The sequence below is a fragment of the Leopardus geoffroyi genome, chromosome B1 (genome assembly GCF_018350155.1).
Source record: "Leopardus geoffroyi isolate Oge1 chromosome B1, O.geoffroyi_Oge1_pat1.0, whole genome shotgun sequence".
NCBI lineage: Eukaryota > Metazoa > Chordata > Mammalia > Carnivora > Felidae > Leopardus > Leopardus geoffroyi.
Window position 1 is genome coordinate 20,369,782 of NC_059327.1, and position 15,017 is coordinate 20,384,798.

Consider the following 15,017-nt stretch of genomic DNA (forward strand, 5'->3'; position numbering starts at 1 on the left):
ATAGGTCATCAGGGAAAGACAAATATATGATTTCACTCATTTGTGGAATTTAAGAAACAAAACAAATGAGCAAAGTAAAAAAGAGAGAGAGAGAGAGAGAGAGACAAACCAAGAAACAGACTCATAACTATACGAAACAAACTGACACGGCAGGTTGTCGGGGATGGGTGAAATATGGGGGAAGGGGATTAAGGAGGTCACTTGTGATGAGCACCAGGTGATGTATGGAAGTGTTGAATATATTGTACACTTGAAATTAATATCAGACTGTATGTTAACAAATGGAATTTAAATGGAATTTAATTTTAATTTTAATTTAATTTAATTTTAAATGGAACTTAAAAACTTTTTAAAACTTCTACTTAATAGGGTTGTTATGAGTAGTGAAAAATAAACATATGTAACGTGTAGAATGCCTAAATAGTCCACGGTACACCATCAAGGTTTGGTATTATTATTTTTATCATGACCTTAATTAATCTTAGTCACTCAGAATTTTAATGAAGGAATTCTAAATCCATGCTACCTATCAAGTCACCATTTCCTGCTGTTTAAATTAGTACATTCTCTCCTGTTTCTATATCTTTTGAATTATCTGCTTTGATAGTAGTATCTTTATTATTACTCCTTTATACTCCTTTTACATTTTATTAAATATATTTTTCCTATCCTTTTTATTTTTACCTATGTGATCCTTGGCACTTTAATCATTTTGATAACCTTACTTCAAGGGTCCAACCGCACGACTTAGTTTCTACAAAAACACAAGGACTTCATGAGGTCCTCTAATGCTGGAGCAGTTCTCTGTATTCCGTTGTACTGAGTCAATTCCTATTCCTTCATGAAGTTTAAATTTTCTCACAATTCCAAGTGAAAAGAGCATAGGACTTATGAAGACCTGGATTTAGGTCCTATTCCAAAAAAGTTGTGGTGATCATCAGATTAACTCAAATGAAATAACGAGTATGGAAACTACTGGCAAAATATGTAGCTCATAATAGTCCTCAAAGGAAAGCTGTTTGCGGGGGCGCCTGGTGGCTCAGTCAGTTAAGCATCTGACTCTTGATTTCAGCTCAGGTCTTGATCTCACAATTTGTGAGTTTGAGACCTGGATTGGGATTGGGGTTCTGCTTGGGATTCCCTCCTGTGTGCTCTCACGTGTTCTCTGTCTCTCTCTCTCTAAATAAATAAACTTAAAAAAAAAAAAAAGCTGTTTCCCTTCTGCTTTTATCCTTTTCTTTTTCTATGGCTTCCTTTCAGCATCCACGGGGGCTTCTACAAATCTGCCTAAACAATTTATTCTCTATGCTCACAAGGAACGCCCACCATACAGGTCTTGTGGCAATGAAAATCTTCCATTTGAGAGTCATTGTGCCTGGAAGATGAGAGGTCATCATTTCCAAACATAAAAGCAGACAGAGGAACAAGGACAGTAGAATCAAAACCCATGGGCAACATCCATAACAAAACTAGAGGATAGAGTATGTGCATGAAGCCCCAAACACTGTAACTGAGGAAAGTTCAGGACAGCTACAAGAGTTGGTGGTATCAGCAGCTGTATAGTAGAACGCAAAAGGAAGCAATGAGGTATTGATAGATCTGAGAATCTCGAGATAGCCAATAAACATTCACGCAAAGGCTTGGAGGTTCATTTTGAGAATAGCGGGTGAAACCGGAAGAAGTTTTGCGTATCACAGGGCAGGGGGTGCAAAGCGTCTGGAGGAGCACGATGAATGATCAGAGCTAATTAGCCAAATTTCCACTCCAGGGCAAGCACTACACAGAGGAGAAACTCCTGGGATACTAATGCTAATTGAGTAGAACAGGGACAATAGAGACAAAGGAAGGAGAGGGTCCACATGAAAGTGAGGAAGAACAGAGTCAAAAGATCTCAGAAAGTAAGCTGCTGTATTTTTAAGCACTACACAAAAACAACTATTTCGGCATTAACTAAAAGACATTTCAAAAATCTGAGGCACCTGAGTGGCTCAGTAGGTTGAGCGTCCGACTTCAGCTCAGGTCATCATCTCACAGTCTGTGAGTTCCAGCCCAGCGTCAGGATCTGTGCTGACAGCTCAGAGCCTGGAGCCTGCTTCAGATTCTGTGTCTCCCTCTCTCTGCCTCTCTGCCGCTCACGCTATGTCTTTCTGTCTCTCTCTGTCTCTCAAAAATAAACATTAAAAAATAAATAAATAAAATACATTTAAAAAATCATAAAAGATATGAGACAGCACAAAAATGAGAATTAGAAAATCTCGGAAATGAGATGCTAGAATCAAGGGAAAAGTCAAAAATAGAAATAAAATCAATTCAGAAGCGAAGACTACACTAAAAGAACACACAAGAATAAACACAAGAATAAATAAAAACAAGAGATATGCCTTAAGAAAATAGAAAATAAGGAGCGCCTGGGTGGCTCAGTCACTTAAGCATCCGACTTCGGCTCAGGTCATGATCTCACAAACCATGAGTTCAAGTTTTGCAATGGGCTCGCTGTTGTCAGCGCAGAGCCTGCTTCAGATCTTCTCTCTCTCTCTCTCTCCCTCTCGCTCTCAAATAAGTAAACATTTTTTAAAAATCAAAAGAAAATAGAAAATAAAAGAAAAAAATGAAGGAAAAATATTAAAAGGGTTTGAGGAAAAAGTCAGAGATGGGCAAAGAAGATATAACTTATGTTTAATGGGAGTCCCTAAAAAAGAAACTAAAGCAAGGAACAGAATAGCTATCAAAAAGACCCTTGGGGTACCTGGGTGGTGCAGTCGGTTAAGTATCCGACTCTTGGTCTCTGCTCTGGTCATGATCTTAAGATTCATGGATTTGAGCCCCACAATAGGCTCTGTGGTGATGTTTCAGAGCCTGCTTGGGATTCTGTCCCTCCTCTCTGCTCTTCTGTTTGGGCTCTTACTCTCAAAATAAATAAATTTTAAAAATTTGAAACAAAACAAAAAACAAACAAACAAACAAAACAACACAACAACTTCCCCAACTCCCATAACCAAGGACACTTTTCTGAAATGAAAAAAAAAAAATTGAAACTTTGACACTATCGAAAAGTTACACTAAACATTTATAAAAACTGACCCAGAACTAACAATATCAATGCATATTATAATTAAACTATATTTTAAAAGAAAAAAATTATTGTGGACATGTAGGCAAAAAAGTCCATTTGTAAGGGAAAAAATTCAGATTTGCTATCAAACTTTTTGACAATAATGATTTAGACAGAACAAAATGAACTAATACATTTAAGATAAAGAAAATATGAGTTGAGGGCTTTCAAGGGTAAAGGCTGCATTCAAAATGTTATTGCTGTGCAAAAACTCAGGGATACGGTTCCCATGAGCACTTGCTGAGGAATCTACTTGAGAACAAGCCTTGGACAACCATAACAATGAGACATATAGACATACGACTTATGGGTAAGCATTAAACACACACATACACATAGGTATATACAGGTGTGTGTGTGTGTGTGTGTGTGTGTGTGTGTGTGTGTGTGTGGTAGTACATTTGGACTAAATAAGGATGTGAGAAAGTGCAATCTGTGATGGCAATACACTCGAAAATGTAGAAAAAATACATTTAAAACATGGAAAAATAATAGGGGTAACAAAACTAAAAAATATTAGTTGCTTTTAGTAACCTTACTGGAAATGGTATTAATGGTGTTATATTCTGGGGCCTTGTGTGAATATACTGTGTGATTAAGCAAATTAATAACTGAGTAACATTATAATTCTCTCACCTCTTTTGTCCTTGGAAACCAAGATTCTCTGTGGGGAAAAATTATATATTGTCTAGGTATAGATATACACAATAGATGACAGGTACAGATATAGAATATTGCCTAACTCTGTCCCTGAAATAGTGACTAACCTAAAACCAATGAAATTCTTTAATACCCAGATTGTGGTCTAGGAATACCTTTTACCACTGAAAGAAACCGGCTTCTTAGAGAAATGGCTAACTCCAAGTCTGGGTCAGTAAATGTACAAGATCTTCCTGGAAAATAATATCGTATCAGATAGCAAGGAAGTTCTTAAAGGTTACCAATATTATTATGTGATAAGGCCTTAGGAGCCAACGTAAAGAAACTCCCAAAGGCCAAAAATGAGAAAATTTGATAACTATAATGGTTTGAAATACATGATTTCATAATTGAAACAAAGAACAGTGACCCATTAATTAGTTACCTTTATAGGACTCCAGGAAAACAACTCATTATTTTATTAAAACTGGGAAACATAGGGAAAGAATCAAGTATTTTTCCTCTTTCCAGGACTATGAACTATTCCATTGGGTAATTATATAATACAGAAGGGCATATTTCTTTTTATAGAAATATTCCAGCAAATAGGTGAAGAAAGAATGACTGAATTATTAACATCATTCTTTTGCAAACTCTAATGAAATCATGAATGTAGGCATTAAGCATAGATGATTGCTAACATCATAAAAAGTGAGTCCATCAGACATTTTGTACCTCCTGGTGAAAGAACATGATACCATCAATGAGGTATTCTTTCCCCAACTAAAATCAAACCTGAATCTTATCAAGCCTGTAGGCCCAACCACCAGCTAAAGGAACAAGGAAATGCAATCAGCAAAATTCAGACAGTGAGAAACTCTACTGATCAAATGATTCCATTTCTTCAACAATTCTACTGCCAAGAGAACTGGGTGGGGGGTGGAGGGGTGGTGCAGAGAGAGAGAGAGAGAGAGAGAGAGAGAGAGAAAGAGGGAAGGAGAACATAGAGATTAAAATAAATATTAACAAATAGGCAAAACTAAGGTATAGTGTTTAGGAATGGATACATGGATGACAAAATTATGAGGAAAAGCAAGAAATTGATTACCACAAAAGTCAGAATGGGCTGAAGGAGGAGTAATCATCAGGAGGGAGGCAACTTTCTATTTATTTCTTGACTGAGGTGGCATCAGAATGTGTATTTTATAATATTTATTAAAAAACTTTTTTTTTTAACGTTTATTATTGAGAGACAGAGAGATACAGAGCACGAGCAGGGGAAGGGTAGAGAGGGGGGAGACACAGAATCTGAAGTAGGCTCCAGGCTCTGAGCTGTCAGCACAGAGCCTGATGTGGGGCTTGAACTCACTAACTGTGAGATCATGACCTGAGCCGAAGTCAGTTGCCTAACCAACTGAGCCACCCAGACGCCCCACACTTTATAATATTTATTAAGTTATGAGTTTGTTTAATATGGTTTTCTGTGTCTGTGTTCTATTTTACAATTGAAGGTAAGGTATAATAAGAAATACATGTATTGGTCTTTGACCCCAGTTCCCGGCACAATGCTCCTAAAACCCTTTGAATTTCCCAAATGATAGGAGTTATCTTTTGTCACTCATAAGATGCCCCTTTTGAGCACACCAGAGTTTATTCTAAAAAAGTCACTTAGGATGGGACCCTTAGATAGCCTCAGGATAGGGCTGGTCACCAGAAAGACCAGGTGATTAGAGGATTGAAACTTTCAGCCCCAGCCTCCAACCTCTGGGAAGGGAATGGCATGTGTGGCAGATTAATCTCTGAAAAATTCTGAACCACAAACTTTGGTTAACTTCCAGGTTGGTGAATGCCTCCATGGCAAACCCTAGTTCCATGGGGACAGAAACCCCTGTAGTCTGGACCCTTCCAGACCTCACTCTGCGTATCTCTTCATGTGGTTGTTCTCCCGGGTCCTTTATATCTTTTCTAATAAACCAGTACATATAAGTAAATGTTTCTCTGAGTTCTGTGAGCCTCTCTCCAAATTGATCCAACCCGAGGAGGACGTCATGGGGATCTCCAACATTTATGCAGTTTGTCAGAAGCACAGTGACAACCTGGACTTGAAATTGGCATCTGAGGTGGATGTAGTCCTGTGAGACCGAGCCCTTAGCCTATGGGATCTGATGCTAAGAACTGAGTTAAATTTGTAGGGCACCCAGTCTGTACTCGTGGAAAATTGTATTGCTTGTGCTGGGAAAAACACACTAGAGAAAGTTGAAAAAAAAATCAGCCATATCTTTCTGGACAGAAGGTTTGAACTAGTTAAATTAATATTTGACGTCTTGTTTCCAGGTACATGCTTCTATTAAAATAGAAGCCTGCTGAAGTTTACTTAGAATGCCAAACTGTTAAAATAGGTAACTCTAGGTATTTACACTAAAAGTGGTATTTTTGACTTCCAATTTTTTAGCAATGGAAAATTCTTCTGCACTAAAGACCATGGAGAGAAATGGGATTTCTTGGTACCCAAGACTATCTGGAGGGTATGGGAAGAAAATATGAGACCTTCTATTTAGCTACCTGTCTGTCCATCTATATTTTTAATCTTATTCTTTTCTATCTTTGGGTATAGTTTATTGTGTACATATTAGTATTCTAGTGCCATATATAATTTATAAATAAGTGAATATTGGGCATGGATACTCAATTTTTTCTTATAGATAAGGAAGTACAAGAGGAATGGTTTAGAGACCACTGGCCTACTCACTTGAACATTTTGGGCATGAAAAAGAGGCTGAAATGAGGAAGGCTGGCAGGTCTTAGTATGCTGGACGGAATGATATTTTGCGAATGCAAACCCTTCTGTAGCCTCAAGTTCATAGGCAGGTGGGAAGGGAAATGAGTGTTATTAGGAATTCCAAACATGAGCTCATATACAAATCATAAATACATGGATAATATCATATTTAATCCTCACAACCCCGTGATATCTAAAGAAATAATTTTATAAAAGAGAAACAGAGATCAGACAAGTCAGATCAAGTAAAGCATATCTAGGTGTCAAAACTAAATCTTCTAACTCCAATTGGTGTCCTCAATTCTGTACTGATAATAGGATTTTTTTTATTGTTTGTAGTAGACATATCCTCCTATTTAAGATTTGTGAACAATAATTTTTTTCCTGAGAAACAACAAATAACAATTAGTTGTGGGTTTCTAGAGCAGATAATCAAATTATAAATTAGTGGGGATTAACCATAATTTTGTAGGTACTCAAAAAGAGATCAGAAGTGTACTTATCCAAAACAGATAAATCTTTGGTCGTGTTAAATTACTGTCCTGGATCAGCAACCGGACTTGCCAGTGTTCTAGATACCCCAAAGTCAGATTGTCTTACTTGCTGATAACTAATCAGGCCCTGACTTACAACGTTGGAACACTGCAGTATGTTTCAGGCAAACATAGTATTACCCTACTCACTGGTTGGAAGGAATAACGATGATAATACTTTCATTGGCTCTTTTCTGAATTGCCAGCCCATGTTTATATTTAGAAGAGTGATTATATTTTGAGGAATGCTTGTCTAACAGCACGAGAGCTAAATGCTGTTGTTCATTTAGTTTATGACTCTTCCTACGTCATTATGATTTGCAAACATTTGCTAGAATTTACAGCACGGAGCCCATTGGACTGCATACCATTTGCAAGGGGGAAGATCACAGAGTCAAGTATGGATTGGCAACTATGAATCAAGACCAAAAATTGCAAAAGGAAGGCATAAAGAGCCAACCAGTGGACCAGGCCTGGAGGCTGGTCACAATGCAGCAACACTGAACCCACTAGGCCTCATGGATTTGCACTCTTTTCAGGGGATCACTGATCAGTTGGCAGGGCCTAAAGGGGATGGGGGCAAATTGGAAGGCTGCCCCCAGCTCCCTAAGGGCTTACATTTGGCCGAGAGAACAAGCCAGAGGCATACATTAAAAGCAAACTCAAAAAGTCTAGGTAAACTGGGACAGTACCAAAGGTATGAGACTTCAAAGCCACAGACTTGTTATTACATTTGTCACGAAGCAATAAATACTTTGAAATTGAAAATACATCCCCTTTTTAAGGGAAGACTCCATCTTATTGGAGCAAATATTAACCAATTCCAAGTGTGACACAGTTATGATTCATTGTCAAGAGTAGATTACACACACCAGTAGTTTCTTGAGTCATGACATTTTAAGCACTCAAAGTAAACATTTTCAAAGTGGTTGCATAACAAACTGGTGGTGCTATATTTTTCTTAATTTCTTCCTAATATGCAGAGGTCAAAAGCAGAATGGCAGGACAAGTTGTTTGTGTGTGAGCTAAGATAATTTTGGCATCATGCTGTAAGAATGGCTCCTTCTACAGAGTCTATAAAAGGAATAGAAGGATTGTTGAAGATGCCTTCCAAGATATGGGAGGATGAAAGAGTTTCTCAGATGCTCTCAGGTCATTCTGAAGAGAGGAAACCGTATTTCCTTATTGCTACTGCTCTGAACTTGCCACAAGAAAGTTCTTTCTTGCGATAGATACTTGATTTACAAATCTGCAGCCTTCTACACAAGAACATTCCTACCCTGATAGTTACCCTTCTGGAGTATTGATAGGAGAGTCTACTGAAGTCTCCAAGTCCACTGGGAAGCGGGATGGATAATTAGAAACCCAGGAGTTATTCGTGAATAAATCAAGACCATTGACGGGTCTCATACTGCTTTCTTGCAATCATTGCTACAGCCAGTTAATGTGTGTATTTGACCATGCATGTCTCACCATCTCGGGACACAGGACTTAAATGTCATGTGGCTATTTGCAATATACATTTTCTGTCAACAGAAATAGGAAAAAGGTCATCCACAGGGTCAGAAAATTCCAGTATTCTGGGTCTTTGTTACTTCTACAGTTCTTCAGCACCTATCAAATGGTTGGCTGAGTAGAAAATTTCTGGAATGCATTTAAAGCAACTGCGTCTCACTCTGAGGCAAAGGATATGTGGGCATGTTAGAATTTTACCATGAGCTTATTTGACTTTCAAAAGGATATATGAAAAAACTGCTATACACACACATCTATTTACAATCAGTCCTTGCTGTTATAAGGCTTGATTGACATTGGCCTAGCCGCTGAGTGGGTAAATCATCTTGAGATAAATTTTATGATAATACTTTGGTTTTTTTTTCAAAGCCGCTATGTAAAATAACCACATGAAGTTTCTTACCATATTATATATATTGGTGTTTTCTATTCGGGAAATGTTGATCTGAAACAGGAGTGAAAAATTTTTCTTTTTGAAATTAGTGCTAAGAAGAGCTTTGCTTCCCTTGAAGAACTCTCAGCCTCTTCTGAAAACAGCAATTATGTAACTGGTTGGGGCACGTGGCTACCAGGAAGCTCAGTGGCTTACTTTGGTTACTCATTTGTATGTTTACTCTTACCTGTAAGTTTTGCCTTGGATCCTATTTTATACTTCTAAACATCTATTTTTTTTTTTTAAATTTACTGTGACTGTCTTTTAGAGTTATTCAAACCCCTCATTCAATGTAGTGGAGATATAAGTAAATATAAATAAGTAATGAATTTTTAAAAAGCGATCAAGTTTGGGAATAAAATGACTGCATGACTTTCTCACCACTTAAATCAGCGTATTGTAGTTTCCATTTTGGGAATTGAGCCTGAAATTCTTTTTTTCATTTCTGATTGAATGCAACTTTGAGAAAATTAGCTGAAAACTCTACTCCAGGGAGATGTCAATGTTAATAAAATTCTAACAAATTTGCTGAGTCATCATTTCACCATAATCACAGAATGTTAGAATTTTATGTACCAAATACTTCCTTTCTAGATAAACTAGAGAAGAAATGGTTTGAAAGCATCAATTAGGCATTCTTCTTTCCCCCTCCTCCTCCCCACCAACGCATGTGATATTTGACAATTTATTTTATCTGGAAGTGAAATTAGTAGGGAAAGAATTTTAGTCATTCTTGATGTCAAAACCTCAAGCAGTGAAAAGTTCTTAAATATTGGAATGGGTGCCATTATTTACATGGTTCAAAATCCAAAAAATACGAAATTATATCTAGTGAAAAGTTTCTTGTCGAATTCTGCCCTCCAGATGCCAAGGTCCCTTCCCAAGATATAGCCGATATTATCAGTTTCTGACATATCTTTCCAGAAATATTTTATGCTTATACAAATTTATGTATATATGCTTATATACAAGAGTGTATAATTGCCCGCCTTTTTTTTTTTTTTAATTTTTAAAATTTGTTTGAGAGAGAGAGAGAGAGAGTGGGCAAGTGGGGGAGAAGGAGATAGGGAGGAAAAGAGAGAGAGAGAGAGAGAGAGAGAATCCCAAGCGGGTTCCGTGGTCAGTACAGAGCCCGACTCCAGGCTCCATCGATGATGCTGGGATCATGACCTGAGCCAAAATCAAGAGTCAGATGCTCAACTGACTGAGCCACCCAGGTGCCCCTAATTCCTCCTTTTTTAAAATATGGATTAATATTCTTATAGTTAAAAAAAAAGTTTTTTTTAACGTTTATTTATTTTTGAGACAGAGCGAGACAGAGCACGAATGGGGGAGGGTCAGAGAAAGAGGGAGACACAGAATCTGAAACAGGCTCCAGGCTCTGAGCTGTCAGCACACAGCCCAACGCGGGGCTCGAACTCACGAACCGTGAGATCATGACCTCTGAGCCGAAGTCGACGCTCAACGGTCTGAGCCACCCAGGCACCCCAGTCCCTCCCTTTTAAAAGAAAATGTAGCATACTATTAGATAATTGTTTTGAATTTTTTAAAAATTGTTCACATAAAGTGTCTGGGACAACATTGTAAAAAAGTACAAAGAGCTTTTACTTTTTTAAAGTTTTTTTAATTACTAGAACATAGAGAGCAGTGCTTATTAACATTGCCATGTAACACACTTATTTCTTTAAAAAAAATTTTTTTTTAATGTTTACTTATTTTTGAGAGAGACAGAGTGCAAGAGAGGGAGACACAGAATCTGAAGCTGTCAGCGCAGAGCTCCGACACAGGGCTTGAACTCACAAACCGCGAGATCATGACCTGAGCCAAAGTCTAACAGACACTTTACCGACTGAGCCCCTCCTCAGGTGCCCCACACATTTATTTAAATTAAAATTTTATTTTAGTTTTTTTTCCCCCATTCTTTGTCATTCTTTTTCCTCATTCTCATCAAATGGACAAGCTTATACACATCTACCATTTCTTGTGTATTGAAAGATGAATTATGTTTAGACTTACCGCCTCAAAGGACATGTGCGCTTACGGTTTCGTTACGTTACGTAGTATGAATTGCTCTCAATGGAGGTCATTCTAATTTACATGCACATCAGCATTGTCACTGCCTGTTTCTCCAAATTTTTGCTAACACGCAGTGGTTATCAAACTTTTCAATCTTTGCAGTTCTGATAAATGAAAAAGTGTTTTTTCTATGTAGTTTCAATTTGCATTTTTCTAGTACAGAAAAATTTTCTGGTAACTTTTTTTTTTTTTTTTCTTAAGGACAAAGGACCCCTAAGTTGTGTGGAGTTATTATCTGACCCTTAACAGGTTCCTGGAGTCTGGAGCAGGTTAACACTGGAGTTCAGAGATCAAGAATATGGCAACATGCCCAGAGCCAACATGGAAAAAGTCAGCAGGCCCCATTTCAAGCATATTTGCCTTGACAGAGTCCCTGATGATGTCCCTAGAAGGTAACTTCTGTTTTTATGTGCATGCAATTAGAAGCAAAGATTCAGATTTCCCAATGACCACAGAAGTTGCTTCTAATTACTTAGGTGAGGGGTGTTTTTTTTTCTCTTTCCTTTCTTGCAATTTATCCCTCAGAAAAATGAAGTAAAACAGGTTCTATATTTACAGATATAACTAAGTCACACAATAGAACTATGGGGGGTTGGACCAAATCACCTGGGTCACATGAGGGTTATAAAGATTAAATGATATGTTTAACACTAGGACTATTCTGTTGAGGAAGGAGGCATGTTGCTAATTAGCATAATTGCCCCCTCACTTGCAGGAACTATGTCAGTGGGTTTGTTTTTGGGTTTTGGTTTTAGTGCTTGGTGTTTAAAGCTGTATCTGCTCAAAAATAATCGTATGCCTTTTCCTAAAGTCCTAGATACGTTCCATGTCTGTCCCTGAAATAAGTACTTCAAAAGCAAGCAAGAATTGTCACACAGTAGAATAAAAAGACTAGGTCATGACTTAGGCCGGATGCCTTTGCACTTACCTCTGGCTAGCTGTGTGACCTCAGTAAGTCACTTGAGCTTTCTTCAACTGAAAAATGGAGATAATAAACTGATCTATGTACTTGGGTCTTGGGTCTTATTGAGGAAATATTGGGACATTGTACATATGAAAAGTCTGCAACTATAAATGACAATACATCTGTTAGTTGATCTAATGTTGATAGTATAGAAAACTTAAATACAGTATCCTCAGATTAATTCTCTGAAAAGACTTATTTCTCTTAAAAAGCTTTTAGCAAGTCCAAACCAGTTAATTATTACTATTGTTTTAATTTTGGTCTCCTGCACCTGGGTGGCTCAGTCAGTTAAGCCACCCACTCTTGGTTTCAGCTCAGGTTAGGATTTGAGGGTTAATGAAATCGAGCCCCGTTTATGGCTCCACACTGACAGCACAGAGCCTGCTTGGGATTCTCTCTCTCCCTGTCTCTGCCCCTCCCCTGCTCATTCACGTGCTCTCTCGCTCTCAAAATAACTAAACTTAAAGAAAAAAAAAGATATTTAAGATTTTGATCTCAGGTTGTCTGACATTTAACAGTTAAAAATATGCCAATAGAATAAAACATTTTATGAACGTAATGGACAGCTATGGATGAAATTCGTTCACTTTAGCAAAGAAGGACCTCATTTGTGGTTATAGAAAAGTGGGTCGGCCTCGTTGATCTCCCTGGTGTTGTATTCTGTACACGTTTTATTCTAAGATCTAACAGCTGGAGCTCATTTCTTTAACCTTTACTAGGTGTTTGCTAGCAAACGTCTTAGTAGGACGAAGCTAAAACAGACCAGGAGTCTGACACTCTGAAGAGACCATCAGTGCTGATTCCTAGCACACCTCCGCCCCGATCCTTCTGCGACCTCCCCACTCCCTCCCCCCACGCCCGGCCCGCCCTCGCTGCAATGCCCCACGGCTAGCTGGAAGCCAGAGAGCTCGCACGGATAAGCGAGGGGGCAAGAGCCGGGAGTAGGCACAACTCCAGTCGCCCGCGGGGACCTGCGTGATTTGGGGACGCGCGGCTCAGGCAGGTGCGCGGTCAGCAGCCCGGGGCGCCGCGTCGCACGTGGCAACAGGTGCAGCGCGGTCCGGGGCAGACGCCCGGGTCTGGGGCGCGTCGGCATTTAGCCCGGGAGCGTGCGGGGCTTCGGGACTGGGACGCGGGAGCGCAAGAGGGGGCAGCGAAGCGGCTGGCCGAGCCCGCCAACCTGCAAGCGGAGCAGAGTCGAGAGCAGCCGAGCGGAACCGAGCGAGCGCGGCTGGGGCCGCCCTGGCCTGCGTTCCGAGGTACAGCCACGAGCGACTTGCATGTGTCTCGGGGCACAGCCCCCCCTTGGTCGCCGCCTGCCCTTTGTCTCCAGCTGCAAGGCGCAGGCTGGGGCCGCCTGGAAGGGGAGGCTGCGGGACCGAGGGGGGGGGGGCAGAGGCGGCGGCGCTTTTCTATTTACAAGTTTCCCGAACTCCCCGCCCTTGCTCCACCCCCAGCGGCTCGGGAGGCGGGGAGGCTGGGACGCCCCGGACTCCGGGTTCCCGCCCGGCTGCTGCAGCCTCCGCTGGCCTGCGGGGGTGGGGTGACGGCCTGGCCGTGTGTCCCCAGGTGCGCACGCTGCCCGCCGGGCACTGATTGCGCCGCGGGCCTCCGGGGTGGGCCTGGAGCGCCTCCGCCGGGGGTCCGGAGGGCGCCCGGGCTTGCAGTCCTGGTTTCCCCCGTCCTGCGTCTCGGCTCCCGGAGGAGGAGGAGGGAGGAGCTGCGGGTAAGCGCGGAGTTGAGGCGATTCCCGCAGCCCGGCCTGTCCGAGGTGGAGATCTCAGGCGAGGGTGGCGAGGGGACCTCCAGGACGCGACCGTCACAGGGTGACGGGACTGACTTTGAGGGAGGGGTCGGGTATTCCCGGGGCTTGGGTGGGAGCAAAGTTGGGGAGAAGCAGGGAGGCACCCGCAGTGGAGCGGAGGCTCTGCGGGGAGCGGGTCTCACGTGGGGTCAGCTCAGCTGGTGCGGCGGGGACGGATGCGGATCTCCGTAGCTGTCACCTTCAAAGTGACCCGAGGGGTTTCCAGTAGACTCAGCCTGACAGGCATCTGCTCAGCCGGAAGCCACCCACCAGACACCTGACCCGCGGGGCCGGCAGTCCTGGCCTCGCGCGGTGCGGTTCGCTTGGGCCCATTCTCAGCTAAAGCACCCGGGGCTGAAAATGTGGCGTTCCTGAGGTTTGCTGCAACTCCCAAGGCCCTCCGTCCCGAGCCTGCCTACTTCCTGCAGCTCACTTGCGCTTTCCTAGCTCTCTAGAAAAATCCGTTCCAAAGTAAGGTCACCTGATTGACGACTAATGTGTTTTCTTACCTTACATCCTCTTCTCCGTTTTCAAGACGTACTCTTTGCTGCTAAGTTATTTGTTGCCTTTGACTTGGAATAATTTATTTTGGAGTAAGAATAGGAGAGATTAATTTTCACGTAATTTTTCACATACTGTTAACTACAACGGAGTCCTCAGCAGTGGGTGTGCTAAGAAAGGAAATCCAGTGTGTTTTGTTTGAATAAAATCAAAGTCTTAGGCGGAACGGGGGAGGGGTGTAACCGGCAGCGTTCAGGTTTTGCCAGGTGAAGGGATTTCAATCTCCATCACACTAAATCCTTAGCCCTGGGGGTGGAGGGTGGGGTGCAGGTGTGAGGAGTGGAGGGAAGGAGGGAGGCAATCTGGGAGGGAGGGGAATAAAAAGGAAATGAGTCGCTGCTTCCTGGGAACCTATGGCCTCCTTAAGGAGTCTAGATAACTCCCAGATAACTGTGTGTGGTTAACCTGAAGAAGAACTGAAGCGCTTGGAAATGCAATAAGGTAGACCAACTAGTTTGTCAGGGATCCTTGGGCCAGGAAATGATGGACAATTTAAATTGAAACAGTGATGCCCTCCCTATTTGTATAGTGCTTTGCAGTGTATTAAATGCATTTATTAGTATTTTTCTTTATCGTTCTTTTTTTTGATATTTTTCTTAAA

At 41.1% G+C, this 15,017-nt stretch overlaps 1 protein-coding gene across 10 annotated transcripts in view; it reads left to right on the top strand.

Moving 5' to 3' along the window:
- The first annotated feature begins 12,919 nt into the window (after positions 1-12,919).
- The window catches only part of MTUS1 (microtubule associated scaffold protein 1), a 172,352-nt gene continuing 170,254 nt past the window's right edge, over positions 12,920-15,017 (top strand). For 3 of the 10 annotated variants that reach the window (XM_045454736.1, XM_045454761.1, XM_045454767.1), the window contains exon 1: positions 13,504-13,777. The gene's annotated coding sequence lies outside the window, so the exon portion shown is untranslated. Of the gene's footprint in view, positions 13,311-13,483; positions 13,778-15,017 lie in introns of those variants that run through there. The other 7 variants (XM_045454750.1, XM_045454800.1, XM_045454784.1 and 4 more) reach the window with 6 other exon arrangements.